This window comes from Buteo buteo, chromosome 11, assembly GCF_964188355.1.
Source record: "Buteo buteo chromosome 11, bButBut1.hap1.1, whole genome shotgun sequence".
In the NCBI taxonomy this organism is placed as follows: Eukaryota; Metazoa; Chordata; class Aves; order Accipitriformes; family Accipitridae; genus Buteo; species Buteo buteo.
The window spans coordinates 25,791,718-25,818,111 of NC_134181.1; the positions used below are offsets into that span (position 1 = coordinate 25,791,718).

General features: G+C 52.8%; 7 pseudogenes; all 7 read left to right on the plus strand.

Annotated features, from left to right (window-relative positions):
• The first annotated feature begins 1,131 nt into the window (after positions 1–1,131).
• LOC142036341 (feather beta keratin-like) lies at positions 1,132–2,327 on the plus strand (annotated as a pseudogene).
• A 2,969-nt stretch (positions 2,328–5,296) lies between these two features.
• Positions 5,297–6,398, plus strand: LOC142036342 (feather beta keratin-like; annotated as a pseudogene).
• Positions 6,399–8,292: 1,894 nt separating this feature from the next.
• Positions 8,293–9,488, plus strand: LOC142036343 (feather beta keratin-like; annotated as a pseudogene).
• Positions 9,489–11,288: 1,800 nt separating this feature from the next.
• On the plus strand, positions 11,289–12,484 carry LOC142036344 (feather beta keratin-like; annotated as a pseudogene).
• A 1,800-nt stretch (positions 12,485–14,284) lies between these two features.
• Positions 14,285–15,452, plus strand: LOC142036345 (feather beta keratin-like; annotated as a pseudogene).
• A 1,828-nt stretch (positions 15,453–17,280) lies between these two features.
• LOC142036346 (feather beta keratin-like) lies at positions 17,281–18,476 on the plus strand (annotated as a pseudogene).
• A 1,800-nt stretch (positions 18,477–20,276) lies between these two features.
• Positions 20,277–21,452, plus strand: LOC142036347 (feather beta keratin-like; annotated as a pseudogene).
• Positions 21,453–26,394: the final 4,942 nt, after the last annotated feature.

Consider the following 26,394-nt stretch of genomic DNA (forward strand, 5'->3'; position numbering starts at 1 on the left):
AGCGGAGCAGTCCTGTGGTCAGAAGCGTTAGGTGCTGTGGAGTCCTTCTGTGTGTGTCACTGTGTCCTGAAGGGACGTGAGCCTGGAGCAGATGTGCTGCAAATCCTGCAGAAACCCCACTCAGCTGCTGTGCAGGCTGTGCCTGGAGAGGTCCCAAGCAGTGAACCTTTTGTCCCTCCAACCGGGCCTCAAGCTGTGGAGTGGTACCCCGCCAGCTCTGTTCTCAGTCCCTCCTTCCCATGCCCTCGTCCTCCACAGGCAATGCTTTGGTCCTGCTGCTCTTGTTGTGCTTCTGGAGAGTAGGAGGCACCTCTTGTGCCGTGCTCCTCCGACTGTCCTTGCCAAGACTCGTGGAGCCTGCTTGCTGCTGAGCGGGGTTGGGTGTCCTGTGGAAATCCTGCCACGTATTTGGTCATGCCTGGTGTGGCAGCAGTCTGGATGGCCAAAGTAGCAGTTGTGGCAGGAGGAAGGACGTGTATCGATGGGCCAGCATGTGCCTCGGTCACTGAGGTGCCTCCAGCTTTGCCAGCGGTCTCCAGCAAAGAGTGTTGGGAGGGCAATAGCCTTCATTCTTAACCACTGGTAGTCTGCTGCTCAAGGCAGGTAGGGATGAAGGAGAGAAAGAAGATGGCAAAAGAGGCAGGCAAACTTCTGCCGAGATCAAAGCTCGATCTCAGAGAGAGAGTCGAAAACCCAAGAGCCGGGGTGCCCTGCCTAGAGAGGCGATGCCTAATACAGTGTGAGTGAGCACAGCACGCGAGAGCGAGCGACTGATGGTGCCGACCCCTGCATGTGGGTGTCCAGGCTGAAGCCTCAGGGTTAGGAGGAGACCTGCCCCATTCATGAGGAAACACTTTAAAGTGAGGCCCTGGAGGGCAAGGGACTAGCATCACCTGGCAGGGTGGGACACTCCTCATCACTGCCTGGATCATCGGCCTGTGCTGACGTGTCATTTCCCCTGGAAACGTTTTGGCCTCTAATACTGTCACTTGAAAGGAGCCTGTGTGGCTCAATGGGCATGCCACGAAGAGGGAAATGAAAAGGCAGCGTTGCAGGGAACATAAGCAGTGTCCCCATTTCTGTAATTGTGATGCTTTGCATGCAAGGTGAGCTTGTTGGTAAACACATTACATGCGCAAAGAGTGCCTCTGGGCCCGGAGCAGTCATGACCAGTATAAAAGCCAGTCCAACAGCAGGCTTCCTCACCCACTTCTCTTGCCTTCTCCTCCTTGGTGAAGAAGGTGAGCTGCAACCGCCTTTGCCTCTTTCTTGTCTTTCTCCTTTTCCTCTTTGTCTTCCGGCCTCAGCTGAGTCTTTGCCTCAGCACAGCTTTTGCCGAGAGCCTTGCTACTCGATCTGCTCCTGGTGTCCCTGTTCTTCCTGTTCTCCAGTGGGGGGAGGTGGGAGAAGGCCTTGGGCTTTCTTTGCAGGGAGGGGACCCTTGGGGACCAGGGCTCTTTAATCTCCCTTCCTCCCTGCTCCCCAGACTGTGCCTTTGCTCTTGCCGAGCAGGCTGTCGGGCTGCGCCTCACATGCTGCCTCTGCTTTCCCTGCCCTCTCTCCCAGGTGCAGCTCCATCCCGCAGCCATGTCCTGCTACGATCTGTGCCGTCCCTGTGGCCCGACCCCGCTTGCCAACAGCTGCAACGAGCCCTGTGTCAGGCAGTGCCAGGACTCCCGGGTGGTGATCCAGCCCTCTCCCGTGGTGGTGACCCTGCCCGGACCCATCCTCAGCTCCTTCCCCCAGAACACCGCTGTGGGATCCACCACCTCCGCTGCTGTTGGCAGCATCCTGAGTGAGGAGGGAGTGCCCATCAACTCCGGGGGCTTCAACCTCTCTGGCCTTGGTGGCCGCTACTGTGGCAGAAGGTGCCTGCCCTGCTAAAGCCGGGCTGGACGTCCAGTGAGTGCATCGACCAGGAAGCCCATAGCCGGGTGCCGGACTGAGGATGGAGCTGCTGGCCAGGGTTTCCAGATGGGTTGAGCACCCTCGTGCCCTCCCGCAAAGGAGGGAGGGAAGCAAGGTGCCAGCCTGTGCTGTCTGGAAAGACGGCCAACTGTTGTCTTCTCCTTCGCCTGCTTTCTTCTCCGCATCACGAGTCCCTGTTGTCTCCTGCTGTCCTGTGCCACGGGCTCATCCTGAAGCAAGTTGAGAGGGGCCCTGCTCATCACCCTCTCCCCATGTGTGTGGGAGGAAGACGTGCGTCCCACTGCTGTGAAGGGGTGCCTGACTGTCAGCTGCCCTCGTAGCAGCCTGGACCGCGTCCCTTCCAGCACGCACAGCTTTGTTTCACTCTTCAGACTCATTAAAGTTTATGCTGCATTGTAGCTTGAGTCTCCTCATGTCCCTTCCCTCCCGGGACGGCCAGCCGAGCCGTCCAGGGGAAATGTGATGCTCTACAAGGTAAAGACCTGGCTGAAGGGATTTGGTGGGCTAGTATCTTCCTTACGGGTTTGGGACGGGGTGTCTTGTTGAAATGGTCACCTGGAGGGGACTGTCCTTTAGATGTGACAAAGCCTTCCCTAAGTCATACACAGCCCTTAGTTCTAAGCACTGAGACTTGTTGTGTCTCTCAGCAAACCCCTGCGATGCTTTCAATTGCTCCAATATGTGTTTGGTGTGTGACAGATGCGCAAGGAGTTGTATCCCTTCATTACTACCCCCAGACTACCCTTCTGTGCTCCCAGGCCCCATTCTGCAATATTCAGCAATGTTGTCAGTGCTGCAAAGTCACTGTTTGGAGTTTACATTACGTGTCGCCAATAACACTGAAGTGAGGGCACTTAACAAGTCCCTTGCACAGTGGAGGAAGGAAAGAAAGAAACCTGCAGGATGCAACCATTGTGTCTTCCTGCCTTTCTGCCCTGAACTGCAAGACCACTGACATCAGGGAGGGATGCAACCTCCTCGCTTGTGACTGGAGTTGGCATGTGGTTGGTGTGGCCTACTCCACCGGCATGTGGTGGTTGCTCATGCCACAGGGGATGCAGGAGAGCACAAGCTGCCTACCTCTTCCTTCCACATCCTCTAGTCCTCCACAGGTGATGTTTTGCCCCGCGCTTCCCAGTCCTGCTTCACGTAGAGCGAGGGTCATCTCTTGTGCTGCCCCATATGCTGTGGGAACCCCCACGGTGCCTTTCCCCATAGCTAAAGCCCTGTCTTCCCTGAAAGACAGCTGCTGCTAGCAAAGTCCCAGTGCCCTGCTGTGCAGGAGGGCCCTCAGGAAATGCACTCTCCATCAACACCCATAAGCCATGCTGAGCTGACAGCAGAAGCACGGTGGGGTGAAAACATGGTACCAGGGCGGGTAGAGAGCGTCTGCGGCACGTGATCAGAGAGGGCAGGGTGCAGTAGGGCACTGGAGCCTTTGGGCAGACCCTCACCATAGGCGCGGACTGTGGGAGTATCAAAGTCTGGTAGGAGACTCTACCTGTGTATTTTCTGGGGCAGGGATGTGATTGAAAGGAGCCTTAGAAGAAAAGACAGATTTTGCACTTCTAAAAAGAGAGGAAGCTTCCTTTCTTGAAGGAACAAGTTGTTTCCCCCACATTGTTGACAGAGATGGAGCTCGTGTCCTGTGTCCCAGGTGCACGGGAGATTTCCTCTTCTTGCATACCAGTGGCCTGAATGCAGTAACAACGGGCCCAATGGCCCTGATGAGCCTCACCTGGGGTCTCATGCCTCCCCCTTCCCTTTGACCCAGGGCTCTATTTAAGCCCTGTCCTGAGCCAGCCCTTGGTCCTTTCTTCAGCTTGGTGGTAGGGGTGTATGCCTCCTGCCTGGGCCCTTAGTTGCCCACTGAATTCCCAGCCTCTGCTCTTGTCTGTCTGGTCATTGTGGCCCTGGTCAGCAATCAGTGGGCTCTGTTGACCTGGGTCACCATCGCTGGACCTGCTGCTGACCTGTGTGTGGGCTGACTGCCTGGCTTGATGTCAGTCTTGCTTCATCACCATGGACTGGATGGTTGAGTTGGACTCTGGGCTGCACCTGTCTACTGTCTCTGCATTTTCCTTGCTCAGGTAGTGTGCAGTGGGGCCATTGCTGCCCTCCTGGCCTTGTAATCATGCTCATCTCCTGGCTCCCAACCTGCAGGGAGCAGCTGGCTCTCACTGAGCCCTGAGAGCATTTCTGTTTGGATGGACTTTAATGTTATCATCAGGTTAACACAGTGCACCTTCTAAGCTCTGTTCATCACCTTAAATGAGGAATTTGGCCTGGGCCTCTTTGATCAGAGAGTTGCCTGTCTCTGGTGGAGTTCCACACTAATTGGGGAAGGAGTTTTGTCCACCCTTTGCAATGAGAACCTGGCTGGGGTGGCAGAGGAGTGCAGGTGGTGCCCCAAGCAGGGCTTTCATTCCTCCTGGGGGCATTCAGCTCCTATTCTGCCCCAGGAAATGCAGTGCAGAGCATTGACTCCTTCCCTTGGAATGCCTCTCTGGGGAGGTCCTGACACCTGCTGCTCTCTCCAGGCTGTCTTTGCTGGCACTGCCAGCCCTCACTTGCTGCCGGGGATGGCTGTGTGTTGCGTGGAAATCTTGTGGAATGTTTGGAAATGTGTGTGCTGTGCTGTCGGTATGTAGAGCCAAAGCAGAAGCTGAGGCATGGACCACGGGGAGGAGGAAAGCTGATGTATTTCGTCACCAGCATGTGCCTTTGTTAAGCTGGGACATCCCAGCTTAACAGGAGTGGTGAAGCAACACCTGGCTGTGGCAGAGCAATGTCCTTCTTTCTGAGACATGCCTGTGCTGGTGACTGGGGACCTCTAGGTGCTGCTGCTAGAGGCTAGAGGGAAAGCAGCCAGGCTTATTTCTCCAGAGAGCAGTGCTCGATGGCACAGAAGGGCTAAAGCCCAAAGGCAGAGCTGACATGCTTGGAAAGCTGCTGCCCGAGACAGCCTGAGCTAGTCGATGGGGAAAGCTGAGGATGTGGCTGGTCCTCACATGGGAACCTTGTTGGAAGTCTGGCCATTAACAATGGGTTTGGAAGGAAATGAGGCCCCATAAGTTAGGACAAAACCTCAAAAAAAGCCCCAGGAAGGTGAGAGGCTGGCATCACCTGACAAGACTGGCCATCTCCTTCTCTTTGCCTCCATCTTCTTCCTTCGCTTCTGTGTCATTTCCCCCCCGGAAATGTTTTGGCCTCTAATACTGTCACTTGAAAGGAGCCTGTGTGGCTCAATGGGCATGCCACGAAGAGGGAAATGAAAAGGCAGCGTTGCAGGGAACATAAGCAGCGTCCCCATTTCTGTAATTGTGATGCTTTGCATGCAAGGTGAGCTTGTTGGCAAACACATTACATGCGCAAAGAGTGCCTCTGGGCCCGGAGCAGTCATGACCAGTATAAAAGCCAGTCCAACAGCAGGCTTCCTCACCCACTTCTCTTGCCTTCTCCTCCTTGGTGAAGAAGGTGAGCTGCAACCGCCTTTGCCTCTTTCTTGTCTTTCTCCTTTTCCTCTTTGTCTTCCGGCCTCAGCTGAGTCTTTGCCTCAGCACAGCTTTTGCCGAGAGCCTTGCTACTCGATCTGCTCCTGGTGTCCCTGTTCTTCCTGTTCTCCAGTGGGGGGAGGTGGGAGAAGGCCTTGGGCTTTCTTTGCAGGGAGGGGACCCTTGGGGACCAGGGCTCTTTAATCTCCCTTCCTCCCTGCTCCCCAGACTGTGCCTTTGCTCTTGCCGAGCAGGCTGTCGGGCTGCGCCTCACATGCTGCCTCTGCTTTCCCTGCCCTCTCTCCCAGGTGCAGCTCCATCCCGCAGCCATGTCCTGCTACGATCTGTGCCGTCCCTGTGGCCCGACCCCGCTTGCCAACAGCTGCAACGAGCCCTGTGTCAGGCAGTGCCAGGACTCCCGGGTGGTGATCCAGCCCTCTCCCGTGGTGGTGACCCTGCCCGGACCCATCCTCAGCTCCTTCCCCCAGAACACCGCTGTGGGATCCACCACCTCCGCTGCTGTTGGCAGCATCCTGAGTGAGGAGGGAGTGCCCATCAACTCCGGGGGCTTCAACCTCTCTGGCCTTGGTGGCCGCTACTGTGGCAGAAGGTGCCTGCCCTGCTAAAGCCGGGCTGGACGTCCAGTGAGTGCATCGACCAGGAAGCCCATAGCCGGGTGCCGGACTGAGGATGGAGCTGCTGGCCAGGGTTTCCAGATGGGTTGAGCACCCTCGTGCCCTCCCGCAAAGGAGGGAGGGAAGCAAGGTGCCAGCCTGTGCTGTCTGGAAAGACGGCCAACTGTTGTCTTCTCCTTCGCCTGCTTTCTTCTCCGCATCACGAGTCCCTGTTGTCTCCTGCTGTCCTGTGCCACGGGCTCATCCTGAAGCAAGTTGAGAGGGGCCCTGCTCATCACCCTCTCCCCATGTGTGTGGGAGGAAGACGTGCGTCCCACTGCTGTGAAGGGGTGCCTGACTGTCAGCTGCCCTCATAGCAGCCTGGACCGCGTCCCTTCCAGCACGCACAGCTTTGTTTCACTCTTCAGACTCATTAAAGTTTATGCTGCATTGTAGCTTGAGTCTCCTCATGTCCCTTCCCTCCCGGGACGGCCAGCCGAGCCGTCCAGGGGAAATGTTATACCGTGGAGGGGAAAAGGGTGGGTGGGTAAGGGCCAATGCTGGACCTCTCTCGTGCATGGAAGGGCTGAGTACCCTGAAGGGCTATGGTCATTGGAAGAGACATGGGGCAGTGGAGGGGTGTGTGGTATTGCCTGAGTATGGAAAAGGTGGCCAGGAGCTCCCCTAAGGGACATGTGATCAACGAGCGAGGTTGGATACTGGCTTCCAGTTGATGAGGCAAGCCATTGCCCTGCTGGAAGACATTTCTGTGCAGGCTAACAACCACCTGCCCAAGGCTGCGATCGCATGTTACCAGTTGCAACGTGTCCTTGCCCTTCTGTCCTCCAAGCACTTCTTCCAAACCCTGGAACTGGAGGGAGTCCCAAGGGAGTTGAAGGGACAGGTGGCAGCAAGGGCAGCTCTGTATAAGGGAGATGTGAGCCCTCTGCTAGATTTTGGCACAATGGGGATGCGTTGATCATGGGTGAGTAAAATAGGTAGGGGAGGGGAATGGGCACACAGGGATCGTCCATCCTCCTTTGAAAGTGATGGGTAGCATTGCTGACACGTCCTGGAGAGTCCGCAAAGTTCAAGAACGGAGCAGGAAAAGCATCTTTGCCCCCAGCGGAGCAGTCCTGTGGTCAGAAGCGTTAGGTGCTGTGGAGTCCTTCTGTGTGTGTCACTGTGTCCTGAAGGGACGTGAGCCTGGAGCAGATGTGCTGCAAATCCTGCAGAAACCCCACTCAGCTGCTGTGCAGGCTGTGCCTGGAGAGGTCCCAAGCAGTGAACCTTTTGTCCCTCCAACCGGGCCTCAAGCTGTGGAGTGGTACCCCGCCAGCTCTGTTCTCAGTCCCTCCTTCCCATGCCCTCGTCCTCCACAGGCAATGCTTTGGTCCTGCTGCTCTTGTTGTGCTTCTGGAGAGTAGGAGGCACCTCTTGTGCCGTGCTCCTCCGACTGTCCTTGCCAAGACTCGTGGAGCCTGCTTGCTGCTGAGCGGGGTTGGGTGTCCTGTGGAAATCCTGCCACGTATTTGGTCATGCCTGGTGTGGCAGCAGTCTGGATGGCCAAAGTAGCAGTTGTGGCAGGAGGAAGGACGTGTATCGATGGGCCAGCATGTGCCTCGGTCACTGAGGTGCCTCCAGCTTTGCCAGCGGTCTCCAGCAAAGAGTGTTGGGAGGGCAATAGCCTTCATTCTTAACCACTGGTAGTCTGCTGCTCAAGGCAGGTAGGGATGAAGGAGAGAAAGAAGATGGCAAAAGAGGCAGGCAAACTTCTGCCGAGATCAAAGCTCGATCTCAGAGAGAGAGTCGAAAACCCAAGAGCCGGGGTGCCCTGCCTAGAGAGGCGATGCCTAATACAGTGTGAGTGAGCACAGCACGCGAGAGCGAGCGACTGATGGTGCCGACCCCTGCATGTGGGTGTCCAGGCTGAAGCCTCAGGGTTAGGAGGAGACCTGCCCCATTCATGAGGAAACACTTTAAAGTGAGGCCCTGGAGGGCAAGGGACTAGCATCACCTGGCAGGGTGGGACACTCCTCATCACTGCCTGGATCATTGGCCTGTGCTGACGTGTCATTTCCCCTGGAAACGTTTTGGCCTCTAATACTGTCACTTGAAAGGAGCCTGTGTGGCTCAATGGGCATGCCACGAAGAGGGAAATGAAAAGGCAGCGTTGCAGGGAACATAAGCAGTGTCCCCATTTCTGTAATTGTGATGCTTTGCACGCAAGATGAGCTTGTTGGCAAACACATTACATGCGCAAAGAGTGCCTCTGGGCCCGGAGCAGTCATGACCAGTATAAAAGCCAGTCCAACAGCAGGCTTCCTCACCCACTTCTCTTGCCTTCTCCTCCTTGGTGAAGAAGGTGAGCTGCAACCGCCTTTGCCTCTTTCTTGTCTTTCTCCTTTTCCTCTTTGTCTTCCGGCCTCAGCTGAGTCTTTGCCTCAGCACAGCTTTTGCCGAGAGCCTTGCTACTCGATCTGCTCCTGGTGTCCCTGTTCTTCCTGTTCTCCAGTGGGGGGAGGTGGGAGAAGGCCTTGGGCTTTCTTTGCAGGGAGGGGACCCTTGGGGACCAGGGCTCTTTAATCTCCCTTCCTCCCTGCTCCCCAGACTGTGCCTTTGCTCTTGCCGAGCAGGCTGTCGGGCTGCGCCTCACATGCTGCCTCTGCTTTCCCTGCCCTCTCTCCCAGGTGCAGCTCCATCCCGCAGCCATGTCCTGCTACGATCTGTGCCGTCCCTGTGGCCCGACCCCGCTTGCCAACAGCTGCAACGAGCCCTGTGTCAGGCAGTGCCAGGACTCCCGGGTGGTGATCCAGCCCTCTCCCGTGGTGGTGACCCTGCCCGGACCCATCCTCAGCTCCTTCCCCCAGAACACCGCTGTGGGATCCACCACCTCCGCTGCTGTTGGCAGCATCCTGAGTGAGGAGGGAGTGCCCATCAACTCCGGGGGCTTCAACCTCTCTGGCCTTGGTGGCCGCTACTGTGGCAGAAGGTGCCTGCCCTGCTAAAGCCGGGCTGGACGTCCAGTGAGTGCATCGACCAGGAAGCCCATAGCCGGGTGCCGGACTGAGGATGGAGCTGCTGGCCAGGGTTTCCAGATGGGTTGAGCACCCTCGTGCCCTCCCGCAAAGGAGGGAGGGAAGCAAGGTGCCAGCCTGTGCTGTCTGGAAAGACGGCCAACTGTTGTCTTCTCCTTCGCCTGCTTTCTTCTCCGCATCACGAGTCCCTGTTGTCTCCTGCTGTCCTGTGCCACGGGCTCATCCTGAAGCAAGTTGAGAGGGGCCCTGCTCATCACCCTCTCCCCATGTGTGTGGGAGGAAGACGTGCGTCCCACTGCTGTGAAGGGGTGCCTGACTGTCAGCTGCCCTCGTAGCAGCCTGGACCGCGTCCCTTCCAGCACGCACAGCTTTGTTTCACTCTTCAGACTCATTAAAGTTTATGCTGCATTGTAGCTTGAGTCTCCTCATGTCCCTTCCCTCCCGGGACGGCCAGCCGAGCCGTCCAGGGGAAATGTTATACCGTGGAGGGGAAAAGGGTGGGTGGGTAAGGGCCAATGCTGGACCTCTCTCGTGCATGGAAGGGCTGAGTACCCTGAAGGGCTATGGTCATTGGAAGAGACATGGGGCAGTGGAGGGGTGTGTGGTATTGCCTGAGTATGGAAAAGGTGGCCAGGAGCTCCCCTAAGGGACATGTGATCAACGAGCGAGGTTGGATACTGGCTTCCAGTTGATGAGGCAAGCCATTGCCCTGCTGGAAGACATTTCTGTGCAGGCTAACAACCACCTGCCCAAGGCTGCGATCGCATGTTACCAGTTGCAACGTGTCCTTGCCCTTCTGTCCTCCAAGCACTTCTTCCAAACCCTGGAACTGGAGGGAGTCCCAAGGGAGTTGAAGGGACAGGTGGCAGCAAGGGCAGCTCTGTATAAGGGAGATGTGAGCCCTCTGCTAGATTTTGGCACAATGGGGATGCGTTGATCATGGGTGAGTAAAATAGGTAGGGGAGGGGAATGGGCACACAGGGATCGTCCATCCTCCTTTGAAAGTGATGGGTAGCATTGCTGACACGTCCTGGAGAGTCCGCAAAGTTCAAGAACGGAGCAGGAAAAGCATCTTTGCCCCCAGCGGAGCAGTCCTGTGGTCAGAAGCGTTAGGTGCTGTGGAGTCCTTCTGTGTGTGTCACTGTGTCCTGAAGGGACGTGAGCCTGGAGCAGATGTGCTGCAAATCCTGCAGAAACCCCACTCAGCTGCTGTGCAGGCTGTGCCTGGAGAGGTCCCAAGCAGTGAACCTTTTGTCCCTCCAACCGGGCCTCAAGCTGTGGAGTGGTACCCCGCCAGCTCTGTTCTCAGTCCCTCCTTCCCATGCCCTCGTCCTCCACAGGCAATGCTTTGGTCCTGCTGCTCTTGTTGTGCTTCTGGAGAGTAGGAGGCACCTCTTGTGCCGTGCTCCTCCGACTGTCCTTGCCAAGACTCGTGGAGCCTGCTTGCTGCTGAGCGGGGTTGGGTGTCCTGTGGAAATCCTGCCACGTATTTGGTCATGCCTGGTGTGGCAGCAGTCTGGATGGCCAAAGTAGCAGTTGTGGCAGGAGGAAGGACGTGTATCGATGGGCCAGCATGTGCCTCGGTCACTGAGGTGCCTCCAGCTTTGCCAGCGGTCTCCAGCAAAGAGTGTTGGGAGGGCAATAGCCTTCATTCTTAACCACTGGTAGTCTGCTGCTCAAGGCAGGTAGGGATGAAGGAGAGAAAGAAGATGGCAAAAGAGGCAGGCAAACTTCTGCCGAGATCAAAGCTCGATCTCAGAGAGAGAGTCGAAAACCCAAGAGCCGGGGTGCCCTGCCTAGAGAGGCGATGCCTAATACAGTGTGAGTGAGCACAGCACGCGAGAGCGAGCGACTGATGGTGCCGACCCCTGCATGTGGGTGTCCAGGCTGAAGCCTCAGGGTTAGGAGGAGACCTGCCCCATTCATGAGGAAACACTTTAAAGTGAGGCCCTGGAGGGCAAGGGACTAGCATCACCTGGCAGGGTGGGACACTCCTCATCACTGCCTGGATCATCGGCCTGTGCTGACGTGTCATTTCCCCTGGAAACGTTTTGGCCTCTAATACTGTCACTTGAAAGGAGCCTGTGTGGCTCAATGGGCATGCCACGAAGAGGGAAATGAAAAGGCAGCGTTGCAGGGAACATAAGCAGTGTCCCCATTTCTGTAATTGTGATGCTTTGCATGCAAGGTGAGCTTGTTGGTAAACACATTACATGCGCAAAGAGTGCCTCTGGGCCCGGAGCAGTCATGACCAGTATAAAAGCCAGTCCAACAGCAGGCTTCCTCACCCACTTCTCTTGCCTTCTCCTCCTTGGTGAAGAAGGTGAGCTGCAACCGCCTTTGCCTCTTTCTTGTCTTTCTCCTTTTCCTCTTTGTCTTCCGGCCTCAGCTGAGTCTTTGCCTCAGCACAGCTTTTGCCGAGAGCCTTGCTACTCGATCTGCTCCTGGTGTCCCTGTTCTTCCTGTTCTCCAGTGGGGGGAGGTGGGAGAAGGCCTTGGGCTTTCTTTGCAGGGAGGGGACCCTTGGGGACCAGGGCTCTTTAATCTCCCTTCCTCCCTGCTCCCCAGACTGTGCCTTTGCTCTTGCCGAGCAGGCTGTCGGGCTGCGCCTCACATGCTGCCTCTGCTTTCCCTGCCCTCTCTCCCAGGTGCAGCTCCATCCCGCAGCCATGTCCTGCTACGATCTGTGCCGTCCCTGTGGCCCGACCCCGCTTGCCAACAGCTGCAACGAGCCCTGTGTCAGGCAGTGCCAGGACTCCCGGGTGGTGATCCAGCCCTCTCCCGTGGTGGTGACCCTGCCCGGACCCATCCTCAGCTCCTTCCCCCAGAACACCGCTGTGGGATCCACCACCTCCGCTGCTGTTGGCAGCATCCTGAGTGAGGAGGGAGTGCCCATCAACTCCGGGGGCTTCAACCTCTCTGGCCTTGGTGGCCGCTACTGTGGCAGAAGGTGCCTGCCCTGCTAAAGCCGGGCTGGACGTCCAGTGAGTGCATCGACCAGGAAGCCCATAGCCGGGTGCCGGACTGAGGATGGAGCTGCTGGCCAGGGTTTCCAGATGGGTTGAGCACCCTCGTGCCCTCCCGCAAAGGAGGGAGGGAAGCAAGGTGCCAGCCTGTGCTGTCTGGAAAGACGGCCAACTGTTGTCTTCTCCTTCGCCTGCTTTCTTCTCCGCATCACGAGTCCCTGTTGTCTCCTGCTGTCCTGTGCCACGGGCTCATCCTGAAGCAAGTTGAGAGGGGCCCTGCTCATCACCCTCTCCCCATGTGTGTGGGAGGAAGACGTGCGTCCCACTGCTGTGAAGGGGTGCCTGACTGTCAGCTGCCCTCGTAGCAGCCTGGACCGCGTCCCTTCCAGCACGCACAGCTTTGTTTCACTCTTCAGACTCATTAAAGTTTATGCTGCATTGTAGCTTGAGTCTCCTCATGTCCCTTCCCTCCCGGGACGGCCAGCCGAGCCGTCCAGGGGAAATGTTATACCGTGGAGGGGAAAAGGGTGGGTGGGTAAGGGCCAATGCTGGACCTCTCTCGTGCATGGAAGGGCTGAGTACCCTGAAGGGCTATGGTCATTGGAAGAGACATGGGGCAGTGGAGGGGTGTGTGGTATTGCCTGAGTATGGAAAAGGTGGCCAGGAGCTCCCCTAAGGGACATGTGATCAACGAGCGAGGTTGGATACTGGCTTCCAGTTGATGAGGCAAGCCATTGCCCTGCTGGAAGACATTTCTGTGCAGGCTAACAACCACCTGCCCAAGGCTGCGATCGCATGTTACCAGTTGCAACGTGTCCTTGCCCTTCTGTCCTCCAAGCACTTCTTCCAAACCCTGGAACTGGAGGGAGTCCCAAGGGAGTTGAAGGGACAGGTGGCAGCAAGGGCAGCTCTGTATAAGGGAGATGTGAGCCCTCTGCTAGATTTTGGCACAATGGGGATGCGTTGATCATGGGTGAGTAAAATAGGTAGGGGAGGGGAATGGGCACACAGGGATCGTCCATCCTCCTTTGAAAGTGATGGGTAGCATTGCTGACACGTCCTGGAGAGTCCGCAAAGTTCAAGAACGGAGCAGGAAAAGCATCTTTGCCCCCAGCGGAGCAGTCCTGTGGTCAGAAGCGTTAGGTGCTGTGGAGTCCTTCTGTGTGTGTCACTGTGTCCTGAAGGGACGTGAGCCTGGAGCAGATGTGCTGCAAATCCTGCAGAAACCCCACTCAGCTGCTGTGCAGGCTGTGCCTGGAGAGGTCCCAAGCAGTGAACCTTTTGTCCCTCCAACCGGGCCTCAAGCTGTGGAGTGGTACCCCGCCAGCTCTGTTCTCAGTCCCTCCTTCCCATGCCCTCGTCCTCCACAGGCAATGCTTTGGTCCTGCTGCTCTTGTTGTGCTTCTGGAGAGTAGGAGGCACCTCTTGTGCCGTGCTCCTCCGACTGTCCTTGCCAAGACTCGTGGAGCCTGCTTGCTGCTGAGCGGGGTTGGGTGTCCTGTGGAAATCCTGCCACGTATTTGGTCATGCCTGGTGTGGCAGCAGTCTGGATGGCCAAAGTAGCAGTTGTGGCAGGAGGAAGGACGTGTATCGATGGGCCAGCATGTGCCTCGGTCACTGAGGTGCCTCCAGCTTTGCCAGCGGTCTCCAGCAAAGAGTGTTGGGAGGGCAATAGCCTTCATTCTTAACCACTGGTAGTCTGCTGCTCAAGGCAGGTAGGGATGAAGGAGAGAAAGAAGATGGCAAAAGAGGCAGGCAAACTTCTGCCGAGATCAAAGCTCGATCTCAGAGAGAGAGTCGAAAACCCAAGAGCCGGGGTGCCCTGCCTAGAGAGGCGATGCCTAATACAGTGTGAGTGAGCACAGCACGCGAGAGCGAGCGACTGATGGTGCCGACCCCTGCATGTGGGTGTCCAGGCTGAAGCCTCAGGGTTAGGAGGAGACCTGCCCCATTCATGAGGAAACACTTTAAAGTGAGGCCCTGGAGGGCAAGGGACTAGCATCACCTGGCAGGGTGGGACACTCCTCATCACTGCCTGGATCATCGGCCTGTGCTGACGTGTCATTTCCCCTGGAAACGTTTTGGCCTCTAATACTGTCACTTGAAAGGAGCCTGTGTGGCTGAATGGGCATGCCACGAAGAGGGAAATGAAAAGGCAGCGTTGCAGGGAACATAAGCAGTGTCCCCATTTCTGTAATTGTGATGCTTTGCATGCAAGGTGAGCTTGTTGGTAAACACATTACATGCGCAAAGAGTGCCTCTGGGCCCGGAGCAGTCATGACCAGTATAAAAGCCAGTCCAACAGCAGGCTTCCTCACCCACTTCTCTTGCCTTCTCCTCCTTGGTGAAGAAGGTGAGCTGCAACCGCCTTTGCCTCTTTCTTGTCTTTCTCCTTTTCCTCTTTGTCTTCCGGCCTCAGCTGAGTCTTTGCCTCAGCACAGCTTTTGCCGAGAGCCTTGCTACTCGATCTGCTCCTGGTGTCCCTGTTCTTCCTGTTCTCCAGTGGGGGGAGGTGGGAGAAGGCCTTGGGCTTTCTTTGCAGGGAGGGGACCCTTGGGGACCAGGGCTCTTTAATCTCCCTTCCTCCCTGCTCCCCAGACTGTGCCTTTGCTCTTGCCGAGCAGGCTGTCGGGCTGCGCCTCACATGCTGCCTCTGCTTTCCCTGCCCTCTCTCCCAGGTGCAGCTCCATCCCGCAGCCATGTCCTGCTACGATCTGTGCCGTCCCTGTGGCCCGACCCCGCTTGCCAACAGCTGCAACGAGCCCTGTGTCAGGCAGTGCCAGGACTCCCGGGTGGTGATCCAGCCCTCTCCCGTGGTGGTGACCCTGCCCGGACCCATCCTCAGCTCCTTCCCCCAGAACACCGCTGTGGGATCCACCACCTCCGCTGCTGTTGGCAGCATCCTGAGTGAGGAGGGAGTGCCCATCAACTCCGGGGGCTTCAACCTCTCTGGCCTTGGTGGCCGCTACTGTGGCAGAAGGTGCCTGCCCTGCTAAAGCCGGGCTGGACGTCCAGTGAGTGCATCGACCAGGAAGCCCATAGCCGGGTGCCGGACTGAGGATGGAGCTGCTGGCCAGGGTTTCCAGATGGGTTGAGCACCCTCGTGCCCTCCCGCAAAGGAGGGAGGGAAGCAAGGTGCCAGCCTGTGCTGTCTGGAAAGACGGCCAACTGTTGTCTTCTCCTTCGCCTGCTTTCTTCTCCGCATCACGAGTCCCTGTTGTCTCCTGCTGTCCTGTGCCACGGGCTCATCCTGAAGCAAGTTGAGAGGGGCCCTGCTCATCACCCTCTCCCCATGTGTGTGGGAGGAAGACGTGCGTCCCACTGCTGTGAAGGGGTGCCTGACTGTCAGCTGCCCTTGTAGCAGCCTGGACCGCGTCCCTTCCAGCACGCACAGCTTTGTTTCACTCTTCAGACTCATTAAAGTTTATGCTGCATTGTAGCTTGAGTCTCCTCATGTCCCTTCCCTCCCGGGACGGCCAGCCGAGCCGTCCAGGGGAAATGTTATACCGTGGAGGGGAAAAGGGTGGGTGGGTAAGGGCCAATGCTGGACCTCTCTCGTGCATGGAAGGGCTGAGTACCCTGAAGGGCTATGGTCATTGGAAGAGACATGGGGCAGTGGAGGGGTGTGTGGTATTGCCTGAGTATGGAAAAGGTGGCCAGGAGCTCCCCTAAGGGACATGTGATCAACGAGCGAGGTTGGATACTGGCTTCCAGTTGATGAGGCAAGCCATTGCCCTGCTGGAAGACATTTCTGTGCAGGCTAACAACCACCTGCCCAAGGCTGCGATCGCATGTTACCAGTTGCAACGTGTCCTTGCCCTTCTGTCCTCCAAGCACTTCTTCCAAACCCTGGAACTGGAGGGAGTCCCAAGGGAGTTGAAGGGACAGGTGGCAGCAAGGGCAGCTCTGTATAAGGGAGATGTGAGCCCTCTGCTAGATTTTGGCACAATGGGGATGCGTTGATCATGGGTGAGTAAAATAGGTAGGGGAGGGGAATGGGCACACAGGGATCGTCCATCCTCCTTTGAAAGTGATGGGTAGCATTGCTGACACGTCCTGGAGAGTCCGCAAAGTTCAAGAACGGAGCAGGAAAAGCATCTTTGCCCCCAGCGGAGCAGTCCTGTGGTCAGAAGCGTTAGGTGCTGTGGAGTCCTTCTGTGTGTGTCACTGTGTCCTGAAGGGACGTGAGCCTGGAGCAGATGTGCTGCAAATCCTGCAGAAACCCCACTCAGCTGCTGTGCAGGCTGTGCCTGGAGAGGTCCCAAGCAGTGAACCTTTTGTCCCTCCAACCGGGCCTCAAGCTGTGGAGTGGTACCCCGCCAGCTCTGTTCTCAGTCCCTCCTTCCCATGCCCTCGTCCTCCACAGGCAATGCTTTGGTCCTGCTGCTCTTGTTGTGCTTCTGGAGAGTAGGAGGCACCTCTTGTGCCGTGCTCCTCCGACTGTCCTTGCCAAGACTCGTGGAGCCTGCTTGCTGCTGAGCGGGGTTGGGTGTCCTGTGGAAATCCTGCCACGTATTTGGTCATGCCTGGTGTGGCAGCAGTCTGGATGGCCAAAGTAGCAGTTGTGGCAGGAGGAAGGACGTGTATCGATGGGCCAGCATGTGCCTCGGTCACTGAGGTGCCTCCAGCTTTGCCAGCGGTCTCCAGCAAAGAGTGTTGGGAGGGCAATAGCCTTCATTCTTAACCACTGGTAGTCTGCTGCTCAAGGCAGGTAGGGATGAAGGAGAGAAAGAAGATGGCAAAAGAGGCAGGCAAACTTCTGCCGAGATCAAAGCTCGATCTCAGAGAGAGAGTCGAAAACCCAAGAGCCGGGGTGCCCTGCCTAGAGAGGCGATGCCTAATACAGTGTGAGTGAGCACAGCACGCGAGAGCGAGCGACTGATGGTGCCGACCCCTGCATGTGGGTGTCCAGGCTGAAGCCTCAGGGTTAGGAGGAGACCTGCCCCATTCATGAGGAAACACTTTAAAGTGAGGCCCTGGAGGGCAAGGGACTAGCATCACCTGGCAGGGTGGGACACTCCTCATCACTGCCTGGATCATCGGCCTGTGCTGACGTGTCATTTCCCCTGGAAACGTTTTGGCCTCTAATACTGTCACTTGAAAGGAGCCTGTGTGGCTCAATGGGCATGCCACGAAGAGGGAAATGAAAAGGCAGCGTTGCAGGGAACATAAGCAGTGTCCCCATTTCTGTAATTGTGATGCTTTGCATGCAAGGTGAGCTTGTTGGTAAACACATTACATGCGCAAAGAGTGCCTCTGGGCCCGGAGCAGTCATGACCAGTATAAAAGCCAGTCCAACAGCAGGCTTCCTCACCCACTTCTCTTGCCTTCTCCTCCTTGGTGAAGAAGGTGAGCTGCAACCGCCTTTGCCTCTTTCTTGTCTTTCTCCTTTTCCTCTTTGTCTTCCGGCCTCAGCTGAGTCTTTGCCTCAGCACAGCTTTTGCCGAGAGCCTTGCTACTCGATCTGCTCCTGGTGTCCCTGTTCTTCCTGTTCTCCAGTGGGGGGAGGTGGGAGAAGGCCTTGGGCTTTCTTTGCAGGGAGGGGACCCTTGGGGACCAGGGCTCTTTAATCTCCCTTCCTCCCTGCTCCCCAGACTGTGCCTTTGCTCTTGCCGAGCAGGCTGTCGGGCTGCGCCTCACATGCTGCCTCTGCTTTCCCTGCCCTCTCTCCCAGGTGCAGCTCCATCCCGCAGCCATGTCCTGCTACGATCTGTGCCGTCCCTGTGGCCCGACCCCGCTTGCCAACAGCTGCAACGAGCCCTGTGTCAGGCAGTGCCAGGACTCCCGGGTGGTGATCCAGCCCTCTCCCGTGGTGGTGACCCTGCCCGGACCCATCCTCAGCTCCTTCCCCCAGAACACCGCTGTGGGATCCACCACCTCCGCTGCTGTTGGCAGCATCCTGAGTGAGGAGGGAGTGCCCATCAACTCCGGGGGCTTCAACCTCTCTGGCCTTGGTGGCCGCTACTGTGGCAGAAGGTGCCTGCCCTGCTAAAGCCGGGCTGGACGTCCAGTGAGTGCATCGACCAGGAAGCCCATAGCCGGGTGCCGGACTGAGGATGGAGCTGCTGGCCAGGGTTTCCAGATGGGTTGAGCACCCTCGTGCCCTCCCGCAAAGGAGGGAGGGAAGCAAGGTGCCAGCCTGTGCTGTCTGGAAAGACGGCCAACTGTTGTCTTCTCCTTCGCCTGCTTTCTTCTCCGCATCACGAGTCCCTGTTGTCTCCTGCTGTCCTGTGCCACGGGCTCATCCTGAAGCAAGTTGAGAGGGGCCCTGCTCATCACCCTCTCCCCATGTGTGTGGGAGGAAGACGTGCGTCCCACTGCTGTGAAGGGGTGCCTGACTGTCAGCTGCCCTCGTAGCAGCCTGGACCGCGTCCCTTCCAGCACGCACAGCTTTGTTTCACTCTTCAGACTCATTAAAGTTTATGCTGCATTGTAGCTTGAGTCTCCTCATGTCCCTTCCCTCCCGGGACGGCCAGCCGAGCCGTCCAGGGGAAATGTTATACCGTGGAGGGGAAAAGGGTGGGTGGGTAAGGGCCAATGCTGGACCTCTCTCGTGCATGGAAGGGCTGAGTACCCTGAAGGGCTATGGTCATTGGAAGAGACATGGGGCAGTGGAGGGGTGTGTGGTATTGCCTGAGTATGGAAAAGGTGGCCAGGAGCTCCCCTAAGGGACATGTGATCAACGAGCGAGGTTGGATACTGGCTTCCAGTTGATGAGGCAAGCCATTGCCCTGCTGGAAGACATTTCTGTGCAGGCTAACAACCACCTGCCCAAGGCTGCGATCGCATGTTACCAGTTGCAACGTGTCCTTGCCCTTCTGTCCTCCAAGCACTTCTTCCAAACCCTGGAACTGGAGGGAGTCCCAAGGGAGTTGAAGGGACAGGTGGCAGCAAGGGCAGCTCTGTATAAGGGAGATGTGAGCCCTCTGCTAGATTTTGGCACAATGGGGATGCGTTGATCATGGGTGAGTAAAATAGGTAGGGGAGGGGAATGGGCACACAGGGATCGTCCATCCTCCTTTGAAAGTGATGGGTAGCATTGCTGACACGTCCTGGAGAGTCCGCAAAGTTCAAGAACGGAGCAGGAAAAGCATCTTTGCCCCCAGCGGAGCAGTCCTGTGGTCAGAAGCGTTAGGTGCTGTGGAGTCCTTCTGTGTGTGTCACTGTGTCCTGAAGGGACGTGAGCCTGGAGCAGATGTGCTGCAAATCCTGCAGAAACCCCACTCAGCTGCTGTGCAGGCTGTGCCTGGAGAGGTCCCAAGCAGTGAACCTTTTGTCCCTCCAACCGGGCCTCAAGCTGTGGAGTGGTACCCCGCCAGCTCTGTTCTCAGTCCCTCCTTCCCATGCCCTCGTCCTCCACAGGCAATGCTTTGGTCCTGCTGCTCTTGTTGTGCTTCTGGAGAGTAGGAGGCACCTCTTGTGCCGTGCTCCTCCGACTGTCCTTGCCAAGACTCGTGGAGCCTGCTTGCTGCTGAGCGGGGTTGGGTGTCCTGTGGAAATCCTGCCACGTATTTGGTCATGCCTGGTGTGGCAGCAGTCTGGATGGCCAAAGTAGCAGTTGTGGCAGGAGGAAGGACGTGTATCGATGGGCCAGCATGTGCCTCGGTCACTGAGGTGCCTCCAGCTTTGCCAGCGGTCTCCAGCAAAGAGTGTTGGGAGGGCAATAGCCTTCATTCTTAACCACTGGTAGTCTGCTGCTCAAGGCAGGTAGGGATGAAGGAGAGAAAGAAGATGGCAAAAGAGGCAGGCAAACTTCTGCCGAGATCAAAGCTCGATCTCAGAGAGAGAGTCGAAAACCCAAGAGCCGGGGTGCCCTGCCTAGAGAGGCGATGCCTAATACAGTGTGAGTGAGCACAGCACGCGAGAGCGAGCGACTGATGGTGCCGACCCCTGCATGTGGGTGTCCAGGCTGAAGCCTCAGGGTTAGGAGGAGACCTGCCCCATTCATGAGGAAACACTTTAAAGTGAGGCCCTGGAGGGCAAGGGACTAGCATCACCTGGCAGGGTGGGACACTCCTCATCACTGCCTGGATCATCGGCCTGTGCTGACGTGTCATTTCCCCTGGAAACGTTTTGGCCTCTAATACTGTCACTTGAAAGGAGCCTGTGTGGCTCAATGGGCATGCCACGAAGAGGGAAATGAAAAGGCAGCGTTGCAGGGAACATAAGCAGTGTCCCCATTTCTGTAATTGTGATGCTTTGCATGCAAGGTGAGCTTGTTGGTAAACACATTACATGCGCAAAGAGTGCCTCTGGGCCCGGAGCAGTCATGACCAGTATAAAAGCCAGTCCAACAGCAGGCTTCCTCACCCACTTCTCTTGCCTTCTCCTCCTTGGTGAAGAAGGTGAGCTGCAACCGCCTTTGCCTCTTTCTTGTCTTTCTCCTTTTCCTCTTTGTCTTCCGGCCTCAGCTGAGTCTTTGCCTCAGCACAGCTTTTGCCGAGAGCCTTGCTACTCGATCTGCTCCTGGTGTCCCTGTTCTTCCTGTTCTCCAGTGGGGGGAGGTGGGAGAAGGCCTTGGGCTTTCTTTGCAGGGAGGGGACCCTTGGGGACCAGGGCTCTTTAATCTCCCTTCCTCCCTGCTCCCCAGACTGTGCCTTTGCTCTTGCCGAGCAGGCTGTCGGGCTGCGCCTCACATGCTGCCTCTGCTTTCCCTGCCCTCTCTCCCAGGTGCAGCTCCATCCCGCAGCCATGTCCTGCTACGATCTGTGCCGTCCCTGTGGCCCGACCCCGCTTGCCAACAGCTGCAACGAGCCCTGTGTCAGGCAGTGCCAGGACTCCCGGGTGGTGATCCAGCCCTCTCCCGTGGTGGTGACCCTGCCCGGACCCATCCTCAGCTCCTTCCCCCAGAACACCGCTGTGGGATCCACCACCTCCGCTGCTGTTGGCAGCATCCTGAGTGAGGAGGGAGTGCCCATCAACTCCGGGGGCTTCAACCTCTCTGGCCTTGGTGGCCGCTACTGTGGCAGAAGGTGCCTGCCCTGCTAAAGCCGGGCTGGACGTCCAGTGAGTGCATCGACCAGGAAGCCCATAGCCGGGTGCCGGACTGAGGATGGAGCTGCTGGCCAGGGTTTCCAGATGGGTTGAGCACCCTCGTGCCCTCCCGCAAAGGAGGGACGGAAGCAAGGTCCTGTATGGACATGTTGCCATCATAAGTGTTATTGAAATTGCTGCCTTTGATGACTTGCGTTTGTGCTTTTATATTTTCTATTGAGTTGACATAATGCTGTACTTTTACGTGATCATTGGATGGGTTTTACTCAGGAATTAAGGAGAAGTGGAATCTTGCTTGCTGTATTTCAGTTGGAAAGGTTTAAATCTTTTCGTTCTGTTATATAAATATATGTATATTCCTTTTGTTTTGCAGAATAGTACTTTACTTTTTATCATTAAACTGAGCTTGCATATCAATTTGAGTTTCACTGTGGTTTTCTTCTCCCTTTTTTGTCCTTTTGGGGAGGATGTGTTAGGATATGGAAAAATCTATGCAGAGTACCTTTTCAATGGAATGTGAGAATTGAATAGTTGCCACAAGTAACCTGATGAAAATAATTTTAGTGTTGTTTACACTCTTGTGATGCATTGAACAGGTTTACTTATATATTTCTCTTGTTAGTTTTTTTCCAAATCTTTTTCGATATCTGTGTGTTTAAGTCAATTGTGTTATTTCAGGTTGGGAGCTTTTTGATATTATCACTTATTTTGCTTCTTTGAAACTCTGAGAATTTGAAAGTGCAGAATAAGATTATCAGAAGCAGTATTGGGGGTCTGTATTTTTCATTAGATGGAATAATACCAGAGTCTGAATCTTTAACCATGACATACTTTGAGTGATCTTGACTCAAGACTTCAAATGTGAAACAAGTGTTCAAATCTCATCAGAGTAATAAGAGTCTTTATATGATGGTATCATTATTAAATTTTCTGATGGGCTTTGATGTCCTTTTTCAAACCTTGAACAAAAGCCATTAAATCTTATTCCTTACCTAATCCACACAAGAACTCTCATAATATAGATTAAAAATTACATGATTGAAGAAGTAGACAAATTACCATAGGTATTTCCCTTAAGTACAGTTTGGTTTTAATTCTGTTACTCACCATCTAGGAATTTTCTCAAAGATGTTAAAACTCAGCACATGTTGCAACTAAGACATTGAAGAATAATAAAGAATACCCTTGTCTGTAGGTACATAAACTTTGAGAAATTTATGCAAGTTTTTAATTGTATTGACTCCTTTGCTTTCTGGCTGAAGCTATGTGGGGTCTGGCAGGATGTAGCACAGGAAAGCAATAAGAATGAGAGCTGTGTAATTTCTGATGACTCTATACCTTGTGCAGGGTTTTCTTCTCTAGAGGCCACTAAGATCTATTTGAAAATTGAAGTATCATAGTGCTGAGATAGAAATAGTGGAGGAGCCAGAGGGAAGATACCTAGCATTCAGGTTCAGTGCTGGAACCAGTCCAAATGTCCACACAGTAGGGGGAAAAAAGGTAGGTTTATTTTTTCCAAATATTTTACACTTAGAATATAAGTTTTCTTTACTTAAAAATTACTTACTTGCAAAGTTACCTATTTGGGGGGAGGGGAAAAATAGTTTAGAGATAAGATGGGATATATTGCCCTTTAGATTGTGGCTTGAGGCAGCAAAAGCAGTGTATGAAAGATGGTGAATCAATAGGTACTAAACTGAGTGGAATCTCTATTTAAAAATTGGTTTCCATGAGTATATTTTCCAAACAAGTAATTGAAGGGACTAGAATGCATTCACAAGCATATGGTACCCTGTTGACAGAACTGGTATGACTGAAGTAGGTAGTTATTCACTCAGATCTGTGAGGAATCACTGATTGCACTCTGATATACATCAAAGAATGGCTTCATTCTTGGTGGCAGTAAGGTGTCTTTCTATGATGCAAATGGACATGTAGCATAAAGTGTACAGAAATGAATTTCAGGGGAATGAAATGTCTGGTTAAGTGGCCTGTGTCCAACATGAGCATGTCCCAAAAGGTACCTTTGTGGTGCTTGTGAATGAAAAAGCTTGGAAAACTATATTCTGCTGATTGAAAAGAAAAAAGAAAGTAGTGTTCTGGTACTAGCCATCTTCAGACAGCATGGCATCCTGGAGTGTTTGTGCAGGGTGTTGAAGCCTTTATTAAATGTGTCATTAGAGAGACAGTTCCTGAAGAATGTGAACATCAGTTTGAAAGCCATGTCCCCTTCGTATGTTAAGACTGGAGAAATGGGTACAATAACTATGCATATGGATGTTTACAAATTTGAGACTGTTGAGGCATCCTTTTTTTGCATGAATTAGTTCCCATGTATATTTTTGCAGGTTGAAATTTTTCTTGATAATGAAATTGTTTTGCTTTTGTTTTCCAGTCTAAGTTCAGCCTGGAATTGCATGAGAAGCATATTCTACCCATTAAAAATTCTTTCATCTTCACAATTTATGGGTACTTTTAATTTCTGGTACTTTTATACTGACTCTATTAGTGTCAATATGAAATTACTCCAAGTGCAGTCTAATAAAGACTTTTTTTTTCAGCTCCTCAGAAATTTATTAGCTTGCAGGTGTCTTGGGAGCACAAACTAGGATGACATTCAAGATATTTACTAAAACTCTTTGTGTGTAATTCCCTGTCTGACCCACTTAGGAACAATTGCTAGTTAACTTGTTCACTATCTTTGAAAAAATCTCTGAGGTCACCTCCAAGGAGGGCTTCAAGCCTCTTGGATGAGTTCTTTGAGCCAATCAGACCAATCTGGAGTTGAGCCGTGGTAAGGAGACAGTTCAGGAGTCTTTTTGAAAATACTGCAGTGATCTCCGATGAGTTAATTTTTTAAAATATGAGGTAGTATACCAAATAGAAGCTGTTGTATTAATAGAAAGAAGCAAAAGTGTTGAAAAATTCTGTGGATATTCTTACAATTTTTGCAGGAAAATTAATTCTCCAGGTTGCCAGTAAGCACCCGATGCTACAGAAGAATTTGTATTTCAAAAATGTACATGTTTTACATGCTTATGGGTTGGTAGGATTGTTTAGGTCTGGAAAGGAAGGAAGGAGGAAGGGAAATATTCAAGAGCATAGGTGGGTCACTTTAGATAATGTTATTGAAATATGAAAAGCAGTTTAAAAATTTGTAAAAGGTTGATCTTTTTCTTTAAAGAATTGTTCAGGGTTGGTTTCCATAGAGTCTGTTAAAATACAAATGGCTTCACTTTGAGAAGGTATAAATCTATGTCTGGGCTTATACAGTAGAGATTGCAAAGTAAAGTTAAAAAATATATTAAAATTTTATTATATATTCCACTTATGCAATGATCTTCCATCAGTCTCTGGTGTAATCACTGTTGTACTGCAGTTGTACCAAGGAAAAAAATACAATGGCAAACAGGCCCTTCTGTGTTTTTTTTTTTTCCCCAATGACTCCACAGTTAATCTTGTGCAAGGATGATATCTCAAAATAGTTTAAAATTCATATGTGTCCTCAAGATGACTTGTGAAGTGCTCTTCATATCTGTTGTCTGAGATGGTGCAGAAGGGAGTTATAGATTCCCTTCATAAAAGAACTGATAAATCAGGTTTAAATGTCCCTGTGTGCTAGTAGCTGTGTTACCAAAGTGTAATAGGGTAATACTATCCAAACTTGACATGACATAATAGTATTTTTCTCTGAATTTTACACAGGGCTCTGATTCTTTCTCATTGGATTCTGTGGGATTTCAGGTGTGCATATGCTTATGCTTTTTTGCAGGGCCTTCACAAACATGTAAGTTCAGTCTAGATTGTTCTTACGCTTGGCTGGAGTCAGAACTTTGTAAACATTGGTGGAGACCAGAATTTATTAAGGATTTACACTCACATTCTTAATAAAAGAATATCTTTGAATGATGAATTATGTATTCTATAAATTCTTCTTAATATTTTTCCTTATGACTAAAATGAAACATACACTGGAGCATAAATTTTGTTGTGACTGAAAGGTGGCACTGAAATAAATTTGGTCCATAATACCAGAAGATGAGAGAAGCTTGTATGATGGAATGTGTATGTCAGAAGATAAGGAAAGGAAAACAAAGTAATAAACAGTAAGGAAATGACATTTAATCAGTTGGAAGCATTTTGCATTCAGGACATACTTGCTGGTAAATAATTTCATGCACAAAGGATATCTGTGGTCCTCAGGCCATCCGAGATGCAGTATAAAATCTAACTCAAAGTCCTTCCTACCACTTCTCTTACCTTTTTCCTCTTTTCTGAACAAGGTTAATTCAAATCTACTTCTCTTTTCCTATTTGCTGAATTTTTGCTTTCATAACAATTTGATTGCTGTTCTTTTTTTTCTCCACAGTGTTCTGGTAGTTGCTGGATGGTTGGGGGGAAAACTTTTTCTCTTTAAAATTTTTATTTTGCTGTTAGAATTGCAGATATTTCTGGAGTCCCGACTTGGCCATATGGATCCTTGAAATGGTGATATAAATTTATTCAAATGTGGGCTTTCAGATATGCTAAGTGACTTGGAAAAGCCTAATAATAATAATAATAATAAAGATTAACAAACCGAATTGGTAGAATACCTGTGCAAAGGGGTTGGAACTAGGTGATCTTTAAAAGTCCCTTCCAACTCAAACTATTCTTTGATTCTGTGATTAGAGAGATCTGTATGCACAGTCATCTTTCAAGTAGCAATGTGCATTTTATATCTTTAAGGGTCTTATCCATCACCTGTAATGCCTGAAATTTCAATCGGGTTGATATGAAAACAACAGTGTTTGTAGAGGATGTGGATGCATTTATCTTCAGAAATGTCATCCAGAAAAATCCTTTTCTTTGCTGTTTATTCCATGGGAGGCTTCTTCAGTGTTCCCATTTTTGTTATGATGAATCTACTACTGCACACAGTAAGAAACAAGAGGGTAAAATGAACCAGATACTAAAAGAAATAGTGGAGAGTGAGAAAGCTAGGAGGGTTTAAAGCAGAGGTTTGTGGGTGTTAAAAATCAATTATGTCAAACCACAAGCTTTTGAGCTCTAAATACCACTGTCTAAATGAAGACAAAATGAAGATGCATAGTGAGATTAGAAGGGTTAGTCATACTGAGTTCAGCAAGGATATTGGCTCTAATCACATATCCTCAACCTTCTGCTATAGTAATCAACATGGACTTCAATATGACAGCATCTAAAAGTTCTACTTGGTGTCTTACATTTGCCAAGCTTTGAAATTATGTTATAGGGTGCAATGACATTTCCTGCAAGTTTAGAGAAATGGTTTCGGGGACTGTGAGGGCAAGGGGAAAGAATAGCAAAAATAGAGGAGAGCTGAGCACCCAACAGACTG